Here is a 13,811-nt window from a genome sequence, read left to right as displayed (position 1 = left end):
ATGGAGTTTTTTAGGCATGTATAGTCTAGAATACGGTGTATAAAATATTATAAAATCTATATGAGATTTAAAGTATATGTATCTCAAAAATGTTTATTGAACATAAATAAATCATATAAATTAACCAAAGAACGTATTAAAGAGCTGTCACCATTTTCATTAATTGATATTTCTGAAAATATAAAGATAACATATTGCATAAATCTTAAATATTTAGCTATATAAACAATTTAATATAAAAATAGCAATTTTCAGTCAGAAGATCTGAATTTATAAAATGAACACATTGTCTTAATATGACCAATGGATCACTCTGCAATTAAAAAAAAAATCCTCATTGATGTACAGCTAATGTGGCCATTTCTTCTACAGAAACCCAGGAAATAAATGATCTCTTTTGAAAAGTTTTCCCAGAAACATCTGTTGTTTTTGCTATATTTTTGTTTTGTAACACAAAATTTATGAAATGTTCAGAACATAAAGTAGCCCTAAATCTCCCAGTTCATATCACAATGATTAAGAGATTTGGGCGTCACAGACTAGGCTGTTGGATTCCACCACCGTCATTCTTCCTCTGTATAAATGGTTGTAATATTTAGATTCCCAGCTAAGTAATCTTCTGTTCCTACAGGGTAGCTCTTTTGTTGTGAGTTAAATTTATGAGCTTGAAGAGTCAACCGAGTAATATTTATATTCCAGTCATTTCTATTAAACATTCAACAAAGACATTAGCCAGAACTAACCAGAACCAGTACTGGTACATAGCATCAAATGTCAAGTCTACCATTTCTCGTAAGTACAACTAAGAAGTTCATTGGGCTGAATCCAGTAAGGACTGCACCCAAAGACTCTCACTCTAGAATCTGTGGGAGACATTTTCAGCTCAGTTTAATGAGGCCTATTTAGAAGGGCCCGGTCTTGATCACTGGTCTCTTTTCCCTCCAGCGTCTTATTTATCGCTTACTTGTGGTACCCTAAAAAAGCAAAAATGAAGACTGAAAATTTTCATCCCAGAGCTGTTTCGTTACCACTGAATTAACTGAATAAAATTCTTGTTTCCCATTATTTTTATGCTGGGAAAGCATCTAGGCCCCTTTTGACGAGCCAGGCTTTCTTCCTTGAGTTTGTTTCTTCTGAATCTTCTGAGTTTGTTTTTATTGAGTCTTGTGGGCTTCATGATAGCATCCACTGAGTGTGTTTCACCATATGCATGGCTTTATGTAATCTATTCATATGGAATTTGAGGGCTCTCAACCTGATTGCTGACACTCAGAGTACAGAGAGCACACTCCCCATTTGGTGTAGAACAGCCAGCACCATAGGAACAGGAACGGCAATATATACTCCAGTAGCCATCCCCAGAAGGAGACAAGGTTTTTTCTCAATTACCCACAACACCTTAAAGAGCTCCTTTCCCAGTGTGATCAGAGAATCAGGCCATCATGCCCCTGAAAACATGACACTTTGACCAAGACAGAAACCAGCAATTACAGCTTTCCAAGAATGCACATCTACATATTGATCACACACACACTTCAAACAGGAAAAATATATATTATGTATACACACACATTCAACACTTTTGCTACTTGCAATATCAACTTGGAACTGTGTGATAGGATCCTTGCAAATGATATAAGTCAATTCGCGAAAGGAGTTTTGTCGGGGGCAAATCAAAGGGAGCAGAGGGATAGAAAATTGGGGAGCAGAGGGAACTTTCAACCTTGGCGGAATGAACATGGAGTGTCATTTTTACACCTTGGCTAAGGCCGTGAAGTGTACCTCTCTGGGAGCTGTTACCCCTAGAGGTGGAGGAAAGAAAAGAGTAGAGAGGCCACATAAGGGTATGAGAGGTGAGAACTGTGGAGGAGGGGGCTTCTCCAAGACAGAGTCCCCAGGTCCAGAAGCAGCCCCTATGGAGGATTCACCTCCCATGGGTGGGGAAGTAGAAGCATGTGCCATAGATGGAGGAGCTGCCTCCTAATTTGAACCTGGAATTCTAAGAGTTCCTCAAGTCCCGTCATGATTCAGGATCCCAGTGCGGGGTGAGCCACACTGCCTTTAGCTACAGCAGTGTTTAGCCAGGAAGAGTCACCATGACCATACTGGACCAGGGAAAGACTGCAGTTTGATATTCTACATGCCATGTGTGTGTCTGTCTGTCTGTGTGTCTGTGTGTGTTTGTGTATGTGGGGGTTTGTGTGTGTCTCTGTGTTTATTTGTGTGTTTGTGTGTGTTTGTGTGTATGTCTGTGTGTGGGGGGTATGTTTGTGTGTGTGTGTCTGTGTGTGTATCTCTGTGTGTTCGTGTGTGCCCGTGTGTGTCTGTGTGTGTGTTTGTGCATATACACACACACACAACACAGACTGTGAATGGAAAGGTTGTCGCAGAATAACTGTGGATATCGTTTGCTCCCTGATGCTAGTAGTCAAGGATAACGTCTCTCCCTTTTATTTTGAATTCACTTGTTCAGGGAATGTTTGAGTACCTAACACTGCAGCAGGCACATCGTGGTGTGGTTTCCTCTCCCTGGCGGGCCTGCACCAGAGCCCGCAGTTCAGAGCCGGGGTCAGAGGCGCAAGGGATGAGGGAGGCGCCTACGGTGCATACTTGAAGGAGGCGCTCACTTGCTCTCAGGGGTGCAAGTGCTGCTGCCTCACTTGCCTCCCCCTAGTCCCACCCTGATTAGTTAGCATTTCCCAAGTGAACAGTAGCCCTTCAAGGGGCTCCAAGAAAAAAACAGTGGGTTATCTCAGCAAATAAATTTAAGAAATCTTGCATAATTTATATACTGTTAAGAAACTTACTTGGTAAAGCTGCCTATTAAAAACTTTAAGAAGTCCAGCAATAAAATAAATCTGCTTAACTTTGTCTAAGCCAGCATTTTCCAAACTTTTTGCATACTTTTTTTTTTTTGCAAGGAATTTGTGTTGACATCCTGTAAGTACACTCTGGAAAGTGTTAGGTTTGGGTTAGGTTAATGTGGCCAAGGAACCTTCAAACAGATGCCTCCTAGAACCTAATTGTTCTGCTGTTAACCATGAATAATTTCCCACTTCAACCTCTTAAGAAATAATAGAAAGGAAAACTTTTCCTCACACAGTCTGAGGTCAGAAGCCACAACCTCCTAGATGCCTCCACACCACCATGATTAGCAGCTTTCTTCAACTCTCGTTGTAGGCATCTGCATGTAATTAACATTCACTCCCACCGGGTCCCAGCAATGCTGAACAACTCCAAGTCTAACCTAAACTCGGTCCTCAAACTTGTTATGATCAGCATTTTTATCCACTACAAAATAAAGAAGCTGACTTCATGTTTAGAAAACTTGAAAATGACATGGAGTGGGGAGAAATGAAAAAGCTAATTCATCTGATGGTTGGTTATACCATTAGATGCAAGAATAGCTGAATCTAATGGATGAAATGTAACCATAATAAACACAAAGTTGTGCAACTGGTTCCAAAACAAACAAACCAACTAACCTGCAAAACAAACAGGACAAGATTAGAAGCAGCGTGTTAAAGATTCAGGGAGACCTCAGTGTGGCTCAAAATAAGGGAGCGTGTCTAAAATTATACGGAAAAGACACAGTAAGGAGATTGAGAATCCCCCACCAGTAGAGTGACGTAAACAAAATATTGTGATCTGAGGCAAACAGCATAATGCAAGTGGTGCTAATTGAAGTAGATCTTAAAGGGTAAACTATAACAAGAAAGAAAGGTGGTTCAACATTACACATGGCCAAGGAATTGGGGGGCAGTGCCCGGCAGAAGATCAGCCTTGGCAGAGCTCCTGTGATCATCACTGTACACGAACAGATTTTGGAAAAGGGAGAATCAAGAAGAAAAACTAGCTAATCAAAAAAGTGCTATGATTGCAGAGAGTGTTCGAGGGGCAGTGCCCTTACTCAGCTTACCTGCATATCTGATTTCCCTTAGCAGGCATACATGCAAGGGGCTGGAAGCAAAGGGAGAACTCTTCATGGGATGCCCTGTGTGTAAACTGCAGAGGACTCATTGTGAATCATGTACCGAAAGAGCCTTTTTCTGGAACTGTCCTGGAACTTCCTGCTGAAATCCCATGTCCCATGGCTATGAATCAAACCTAAAGGCCCCAGCAGAGAGCATTGTTTTGTGGCGAATTCTCCTCCCTGACACTAGAAGCATTGTCAGTCCTGGGCGCATGCACCCAGATGCTGAATACCAGGTGCGGAGCTCAGCCAAGGTGGTAAAAAGAGGTGGAATTGCACAAAGAGAGAGAAAAGGTTGCACTGCACAAGCTCAATGACTTCTAAGAAGAAAAGGCAGGCTCTTGTTCTCTGTTGCCGGCAAGTCTAGAACAGGAGAAAATGGAGTTCAGTGACAGCAGAAGAGATTGAGTGAAGCCAAGGAAAGATTTCTTCACTTTAAAACGTGTTTGATGCTGTCCCAGTCTCCTTAGACAATAACCATGAGGTTATCTGGATGACATGGCAGACTCTGGCTAGGGATTAAATTTCTTGGAGGTCGCACATTCCTTCTGCATTGTTTTTGACACGCTAGTACTCTAGCTCCAGTGCTCTCGTAAAGTAGGTAACTCTAACATAATCCACTCTCTTTCAAGAGACTTCTAGAGATGACAGTGTGTTCCCTTAAATCATAGGAGACATGCTTAAACCATTCCTTGTCTGGAAGGAGAGGGATAAATTCAATCATAACTGTTTCTATTCCTTTCCAAATGATTCCATAAAATCACGCATAGGAGATTTTAACCAGGAGGTGCGAGGGAGAGAAGCCATAAATCAGAAGCCCAATGTATCCACAAGGGTCGTGAATAACCTCAGCTTCATCCTCAGAAATGCCTGGAATTCAACAGCACTCTGTGTATGTGTGTGTGTGTGAATGGTGGAGGGGAGTAAGAGAGATAGTGGGAGCTTTTACAACCACATCCCTCAAAATTCTAATCCACCCCCCTTGTAGAGGGGTAGGCATAGGGTGGAGAAGAAAGGACTGGACCTCCTTGGTAAGCATCGATGCACATATTGAGAGGTGATCCTGATAGAACAGTGTTATAACTGGAAGCAGAAAAGATGTACTTGTAGAACGGTGGCCCTGTGGAGCATTGTCAGCTGCCTAGGAGTTAAGGGCAGCTGAGGCAATTGAGACCTAGTGAGAATCTCAGAGGATCTAGTCTCAACAGGAGAGTCTGAAGTTCCAGGAGACCTATGTGGCTAATGTGTGCAACCCTTAAAGAATCCTATTGCCGTCCTTTTTCCAGGAACACTCCATCTCTCAGATACAAAAGAAGGTGGAGGTGCCATGGAGAAGCAAGCAAAATGTTCCTCAGTGGACTTTGTCAGGGCTAGTTTGGTGACCTAAACTGTACCCTGCGGTGTTTCCCAGGCTAACAACATCTATTGAGCTTCCGTTTTGCAGAAGGAGATTGCAGGGAGGTTTTACAAAACATACAACTGTAACGCTCTTCTTGCCAAAAAGAATGGACAATTCTTTGGGGGAGAAAATTCACATATACACTGAATAGAATTAGTACCATATATAAAAAGTAAATACCTTTTCTTTCTATGGAACATCCTGGCTTATGCAAAAGATGTAGTTTGAGGCATCTGTGGCCATGTCCTAATATTACCTGCAATCTTACATTTTCTTTCCGTTTTTTAATTGTTCATGGCTCCCAAGAGAGCCCCAGGGAGACAGAAAAAATGATAATGTGCTCTTGCTCAAAAATGGATTTGAAAGGTTAGAAGAGATTCCCAAACTAATGATCATCTGTATGATTTTGCTGTTGGGTTCAAGAGCCTGAATTATTGCCTGTTCTCGAAACTGTGGCTGAAGTGTTTATTAGTCTGGGCCGGTGCGGGTGCCCTGACTAAGATGTTTCTTGAATGCCAAGGAGCACAGTCGCCTGTGCACAATCCAATCTTCGCTCATTATTCCTAGAAGATCCTCGCAATCACCTCAAGAGCCTTTGTTTTTCTCAGCCTGGCAGCTCTGATTTCCTTGTGCTCTCAAGAGCCAGATCTCCTGAGATAAACCTCCTGCCCATGGGTGAAAAGATGGGGTCTGCGCAAGCCGTGAGTCATGTTGATAAAAGTGCATGTCCCAGTTTGAGCAGACCAGACGAAGGCAGTGAAATAGAAAGGCATCCAGGCTCCTCCTCTGAATACCAAACAGCCCATCAGAGAGGATAAAAGGCAAATGAAGTCCACAGGATTTATGGCGGAGGTGCTCAGGAGAATAGGCAAACAGAAGAGCCTTCTCATTCAGGGCAGCAATAGTGGCAGCGACATTGGGGTCCGCCACGAAAGGCTGAAGACCCAGAACACACACTGCTAAGATGGGAAAACATGGGAGAGACACGTCTTTATGAGCAAAAAGGGCTTTAAAAGAATTAAATCTGAAGACACGAGAATACGAGAATGAGGGTTTAGTGGAGTGGTGGGGAAAGGAGAGAGAAACCATAGACACATTCCGTAGAAATGAAGTTAAGGACATCAATGTGGGTATGAAGGGAGAGGAATAGACTCCTAATTTTCAATTCCAAACAGAAAATTCTGGAAATATTACCAGGCACTTGACATAGATCAATTTCTAGCATGGTTTGAAACCTAAGGCATTAGAAAAAGTTTGAAAATGTAATTTCTCCACAGAATCATGTCATCTGTGACCTATTTGAGGCTTGAACTTTGCTCTGTGTGTGTGTGTGTGTGTGTGTGTGTGACTCATTTAGAAAACATTCTTTAGGAAAAGCATCATTTTGCAAAGCATTTATCACACAGCTAACCCCACAACACCTGATTATGAATCAGAATTCCTGCTTTAGACCCTCACTCTCATCAACAATAGTGAAAGGTCTGGGATTTTATTCTACTTGCCAGTGAACGAGTTAGGCTGGCACAGTTTCGCGGATGCTGATGGAAAACACAAGACTCCTGAGTCGGAGAGAAAAGACTTGATTGCTCAGAGCGCAGCAAGCGCATGAGCATCGGCATGTTTGTGTCAGTTTCCCTTGGCCCCCCCGAGTCCCCCAGGGCAACGCAGATGAGGCTGAATGGCTGCATGCACACGAGGTGTGTTGTGTTACAGGAAAGGAGCCCTGAGCTGAGTAAGGATGTGTGTCCTCTTCTCCAGAGGGAGATACTATCTCTCTTCCAAGGCTATTTGCTGAACAAACATCCTTGAAATGACAGTACCAAATGAAGACAGTCAACGTTTCTTCTCACAAGATGTGCAGAACTTCAGGAGACCCGTGGAGACTCGTCTCCCAACACCTCTAATCCTCTGACTTTACAGAAGTCTCTTCCCCTCTCTGGATCTCATATTTTCATATTTTTAAATAAAAGGGTTAAACTAGATCAAGTCTAAGGTCACTTCATGACAATGAAATTAAGATGATTATTTCTTTCTTATATTTTTTTAGAACAGTTTTATAAAGATTCTGCTCTTCAAGGTCTTATAATCTCAGAAGGTCATGCCTACTTCCAAATGATCATGGCTAGTTGATATTTTAAACACACACAGACACACACAGAGTATCCACACCTCAGCAAGAATGATGTTTCATTTCTAATTTTTTTGAGAAAGCCTGGTGGAAAGGAAGCTTATATTAGAATGAAAAACTATCTGTGATGACAGCATGTATCTTGTTCCTTTTCCTACCATCTCAGATTAATTGGCAATGTATTTTCCTTCATCCAAAAATGTGTAACATAGTATGTGAGTTTATCTTGGCTGATTTCCTTTTTGTCTTTTCTCCTCACCCTCGTGAACTTGTTCTGGGAGTGAAATAATTTGTTAAAATAAGATCTTTGCAAAAAGAGTCCTGCTGACCTCCACAAAAGAAGCCAGGTCATTAGGCAAAGACCTATTGCATCTCTACAAGTTCCCTTGGTAACTTGCCAGTGTCAACCACAAAGTGCTCATGAGGGTAGCAGCTCTCTGATACTTCCAAGCTAGGGGACCACGCTATCCTGCTGACAGTGGGCTCACAAAGGTCACATTCTATGTCTGGATTCTCACCACAAAGTCAAAAGTGCCACTGTCCCAGCTTCCCGATACCATAGAACTCTTATCAGGGTTTGAAAGTTCCATAGAAATCATCAATATCTGCCAGAACTTTCCTCAAGTAGAGATTAGCAGAAGATTGTCTAGAGGCAGGCCCTGGAGCATCTCAATATTGGGGACCACCAGCACAACTTTGTCCACCCAATTCTTGAGCTGGGCTCAGATGCAGCAGCCAGTGAGGCCTGGATTTCATCATACTGCTCTAGCTTAATATTGGCACGGCTGGGTTGTGCCTTGGACATATTTATGCTCCCCACCCCCCACCCCAAACAATTTCCACCTCCCCTCTTTTCCACTGTGTTTATTCTACTTTTATAACAAGGTTGCCGCCTCCTCATCAACACAATGGTTATCATCATCTGTCTCTTAGTATGTCTCTGCCAGAGCTGACACATATGGTCATGCAGATTTTGAACTTTATAACTCAGCAGGGCACCATCAGATAAACCTCTGCCCAAAGTTGTGCAGTGTCCAATTTACACAACCATACATGGAGGCCTCACTGGCATTTGCTAATCACTTTACATGCTGTTGCTCATGTAACCTCACAACAGCCCTATAAACCAGGTGCTATTATCTAGATTCTCACAGGAGAACACTAAGCGCAGAGAGGTTCAATTGCCCAAGGATTCATAGCTACTAGATGACCAAATTAGGATGTATATTTTGACAACTAGATGTGAGGTTATCAAATTTTTTAAAAGCTAAATGAACCTTTGTTCGAGTGAAGCATGAGCAGAAACACAACTGAAACAGATCAAAGTCGAGCAGCTTCTCCTAGATCAGTCCCTTCTTCTCTCCCAGCCCCAGGCCATCCCATGGAAGCCCTTCAAAGATTCCCGAGGGTTCTTAAAGGATCTTTAGTGGCTGGCTTTTTCCTGGGCTAGACTGAGGAATCCACCGGAACCCCAGTAAGGTTACCTATTACAGTGGCCGCCTGCATGGCTCCTGATAGCCTCCTCTCTATGCAGTCTAGAACTTTCCTCCTTTTCCCTACAATCAGGCTTTCCCATCTCCCAGGTACTGGCTGCACTGTACTCAACAGGCTCTCACCACTTGTTGAGTTCACTGAAGCCAAGATAAATCCACTTCCCTGTCCTCCCCAGCATCAGATCAGCCTGAATGAGACTGAATTCCCCAAACCCCTTTGAACATGGACACCTGGATTGCAGCCTACTTTCCAGCCCTGGATAGGAGCTTGGGAGGATACAGGTCCCCCTAACCGCAGGCATTTTGGAACCTGTGCCATCTCCTCTTGCTGAGGCCTAAACATGTCTCTAGACCTAAAGCAGGGCCATCGTGTATGGTACCAAGCTCCTCACTAAGAGGAGGCCTCTTTACTAATTCATGGAAGTTAACGGTGAAGTTGGTGTCAGCCCCTCTGGAGAAGGAAATAAAGCATGGAAACTCTTTCCCCTTCACTTGGCCACCTCCTAACAACCCGTACTCCGAATAATCCTCTAGTATAGCGCTTCCCTGACCCTCCAGGGTGGGCCGCGTGCCCCGTCATGGACCCTTGCCTCCTCTCATCATAGCACTTAACTCTGTCTTGTGGTTCTCTGCTTATTTATGCCTCCCCAGCTAGACTCTCAGGTCCATAAGGAAAGGGACTTTATCTGACTGTTCAGTACTCTACCCAAACCCCTTGCACTGCACCTAACATCTAGTAAGTGTTGAATAAATGAATTACTGTGAATTTTTGATTTACAACATACTAGTTTATGGCTTATGTCTCCAGTGTCAGTATTAATAACTACATATTTAGGCGAGGTTTATTTTTAATTTTTAAACCTGTGTTAAATTTGGAAAGATCACTTTAATTCTTAAAGATGTGACTAATATTTGGTTCTTCACTATCAGGAATCATGATAAAAATGGGTGTGAGTTCATTTAACCCTTTAAAGCAAAGAATCGACCACCTGGTTGATAGAGACCACCTGGTCTCTATCTGGTTGTAATCTTGAATTTGTTAACCCCTTAAACAGACTGTCATAATCCTTTAATAAGTCTTTTTAATTTGCTTCAAAGATTGTGTTCTATTGGACTTTTTTTATCCTTTTTCTTTTTTTCCAGTTTTATTGAGAAATAATTGACATACGTCACTGTATGAGTTTAAGGCATACAGTATGGTGGTTTGCTTTGCATATATTGCGAAATCATCCATTTTTTTAAATTATTTAAAATTTGATGTAAACATAAAGTTTATGCTTCATTTAACCCAAACCATCAACAATCAACATTTCCTTTATTAAAAAACAAATCTGATAGCAAGGATTCGTTTTTATTATCATCTAAGAGGTTATTTTTACTTTAAAAATACTGAATTTGAAACTGCAAAATGGAAAATAGCTTTAAATTTGGCAACGTGTGCCCTTGGCTTAATAGCCCATAATTCTATTTATCCCAAATAAGTTTTGAAATTCCCTGAACCAAAGCCCTAGCTGTCTTCCCTCTGAATGAGACCAGGGTGTCGAGTTTGAGTCTCGGATTTCAGGCTTTGTTGTTGCAGAATAACCACAGGTGACGGAGGTCCAGCCTTTGATCTGTCCCAGTCTCAGACACCAAGAGAGGGAAACATTTGAGTAGAGCGTTCTGTCCACTTTGACTTCCCCCTGACAAACTCGTTCTCACATTATTTCCAGAGACAAATATTTTGAAAGTGAAGAACACAAGAGGTTGCTAAATATTAGCTTTCAAAGGCCTGGAGTCACGTGATATTTGCTTGGGTGACCTCTTCTTCAAGCCTATATAAAGAATCGTGTTTACTCTTGAACACTCTTCAGGGCCAAGGAGCTGCTGGGTAAAGAAATATGCAGAAAAGAATGTAAACATGGTTGAGACTTGCTGGGTTCTGTGGATGCAGGAATCTCTGCTTGGTTTAGGCAAAATAGAAAAACTGAGAAGGAGAAAATGAGAAACACATACGATTTTAAAGGCAAAAATGAAGTCTTACACGAAATTCAAGAGTGAAAAGAACGAATAGCTTTCTTGGCCCAGATTTTCTGCAAGGACTGAGATGATTGCTCACTACAGTGTAAGAGCATAACATTTTCTAGTGGTCTAAAACAACCAGGAATTATCAAATTTACCTTAGTCTACAAGCACGAAATGATAGGCCTAGTGAATCAGAGTTTTAGTCTCATTTAAGTCAACTCAAGCATAATTTGTAAACTGTCAGCATTTTAAGTTGACCATTCAGCCCCTTTCCCTGAAATATTTCTGGGTAAAGTTAAACTTCAAGAGCTTTCAGTAAGTGAATTTTCTCAGATTACTTCAATTAACACTACTAATGTTAAATGCTTATGAACTTTTACCTTAATCTTTCCAAGATGGTGTGTACATTTTGCTGCCTTCCTTATACATAGCATTTGGAACGTAAATTTAACTTTCTATGACAATTTAAGTCCAAATTGGCATTGTTCTCTCGAAGGCAATATATTAAGATATTAAACAGAGTCCAGGCTCAATGGCTTATCTGCTGTGACAGTCTACAAATTATTTAATTTCTCTGATCATCTACTTCCTTCTTAGTAAAATGAGAAATACGCTTACTTGCCTGACTCTGTAAAGGTTTGTGAGGACAGTGAGGTATAGATTGTGAAAGGAATTTACCAACAAGAAAGTACTGTACAAATATGAAAGTAAGGGTATGGGGAGGAGTGATCAGATTGAAAACCTTATTCAAGATAAAATTTTCACAAAATTTTCAACTATTTTTCAACTTTTATTACTCTGTTTAGGTTTTATTTTCTTGATCAAGTTATGTTAATTTTGTTTATATTTTCAGAAACAATCACGCACTTAAAATTTTTTTTAAATATTAGAGTTGACCAGTATGTTATCACAATGTTTAAAAACTAATCTGCATGCCATTACACTTTTTCTCGTTTGTCAGTACATATATTTGAGTTTTCTTGCTTTTATCATAATTTTTTCAAAGAACCACTAACCTAATAAGAATAATTCATTTAATCTGCAAAAGATTTCTGTGAGGTAGGAACTATTTTTATCCCCATATTATTATACAGAAGTACTTGTGATGAATACATAGTTCATTTAGTTTCATTCTATCAAAATAACAATGAAAACATTCAACAATGGGCTTTATCCTCTTAGTGTATCTCATTCCTGTTATTTTCTAAGTAACATTGATACAAATTTATTTCAAGTACATGTGTTGTTGACGTCCAGCATACCTACGAGGAAGTGCAGAAGGTGAACACCTCCGTGTTGGTTAGCCTCCAAGGAGGCCTCAACGTTCTTTGCCTCCTGATATTCACACCCTCCATATTGAATTATGCCTGACCTGGGTCACCAATACAATACTTCGGAAGGGGCATTGTGTGACTTGCAAGGCTGGATTGTAAAAGATTTGCATTTCTACCATGGCCTCTTGAATCTCTTGCTCTGGGGGATGTCAGCAGAAATCTATGAGGACACTCAAGCAGCCTTACGTAGAGGACAAAATGCACCAGCACCAACTCGCCAGCCCTGTGAGTGCCCCACCTTGGGAATGAATCCCTTCGCCATGACCAAGCCTTCAGGTGATTCTAGATGTCAATCTTTAAGCCTTCAAGCTAAGACCCCAGATATCATGGAGCTGAAACACATTACCCCTCTGTGCCCTCTCTGAATTCCTGATCCACAGAAACTATGAGTTAAAAAATTATTATTGTTGTCTTAAGCCACTAAGTTTTGTGGAGAATTATTATACACAATAACCAATACATATCCACGTAGTTGTAACCCAAACCAAGATATAGACCATTAATTTCCCCACCAAGCCTCTCTCGTGCTCCCCTTACTCCTACCCCACCCACTATCTTGATTTCTGACATTAATTAGTTTTGCCAGCTTTTGAACTTCATTTTAAAGAATTCTACAGTACATATGTTTTGGGCCTGGATTTTTTTATTGAACATTATGTTTGTGAGGTCATCCAAGTTTTTGCAGGTGGATGTAGTTAATTTGTTTTCACTAATGTGTAGTATGCATGGTATATACCAATATTTAATTATTCTACTGTTGATAGATATTTGAATTATTTCCAGTTTGGGGCTATTATGAATATTGATGTTGTAAATTTCTTAGACATGTCATTTGGTGCATATATGATGCATTTCTATAGGGAATATACATGGGAGTAGAAGTGCTGGGTCACAGGATATGCATATGTTCAATTTTAGAAGGTGCTGATTTCCACTCCCAACAGAAGGGAACAAGAGTTTTCATTGCTCCACATTTTTGCAAATATGTGGCACTAATGGTCTTTCAATTTTAACTCTTCTAGTGTATTCGTAGTGCTGTTTTCCCTGTGGTTTTATTTCATTTTGGGATTGAATTTTCTTATACATCTTTATTAGCCATACGGATATTCTCTTTTGAGAAGTGCCTATTCAAGTTTCTTGTACTTTTTTTCTGTTGGTTCCTCTGTCTTTTTCTTATTACTTAGTAATAATCCCTTAAACAATCTGGCCATGAATCCCACTTATTTCATGACCCCTGTTTCCTCCTCTCTTGCTTTCTTTTGGATTAATTATTATTTATTTTGTCACTCTCCCCTCTGTTGGCTTTTCTTCCTATTATTTTAGTGTTAAAACTAGTAGATACAATGTACATTCTTGACTTATTATTATAGTCTAATATAAAATGAGTACTTTCTCTACTCATTAGACAACTTAAGTGAACTATAATTATGGAACAAAAGAACAAAATTTTAAGTGTTGAGAATGTAAAATAATATACTTC

This window comes from Diceros bicornis, chromosome 5 (genome assembly GCF_020826845.1).
Source record: "Diceros bicornis minor isolate mBicDic1 chromosome 5, mDicBic1.mat.cur, whole genome shotgun sequence".
Taxonomy (NCBI): domain Eukaryota; kingdom Metazoa; phylum Chordata; class Mammalia; order Perissodactyla; family Rhinocerotidae; genus Diceros; species Diceros bicornis.
The sequence above is the reverse complement of the archived record's forward strand: the minus strand, read 5'-3'. Positions refer to the sequence as shown.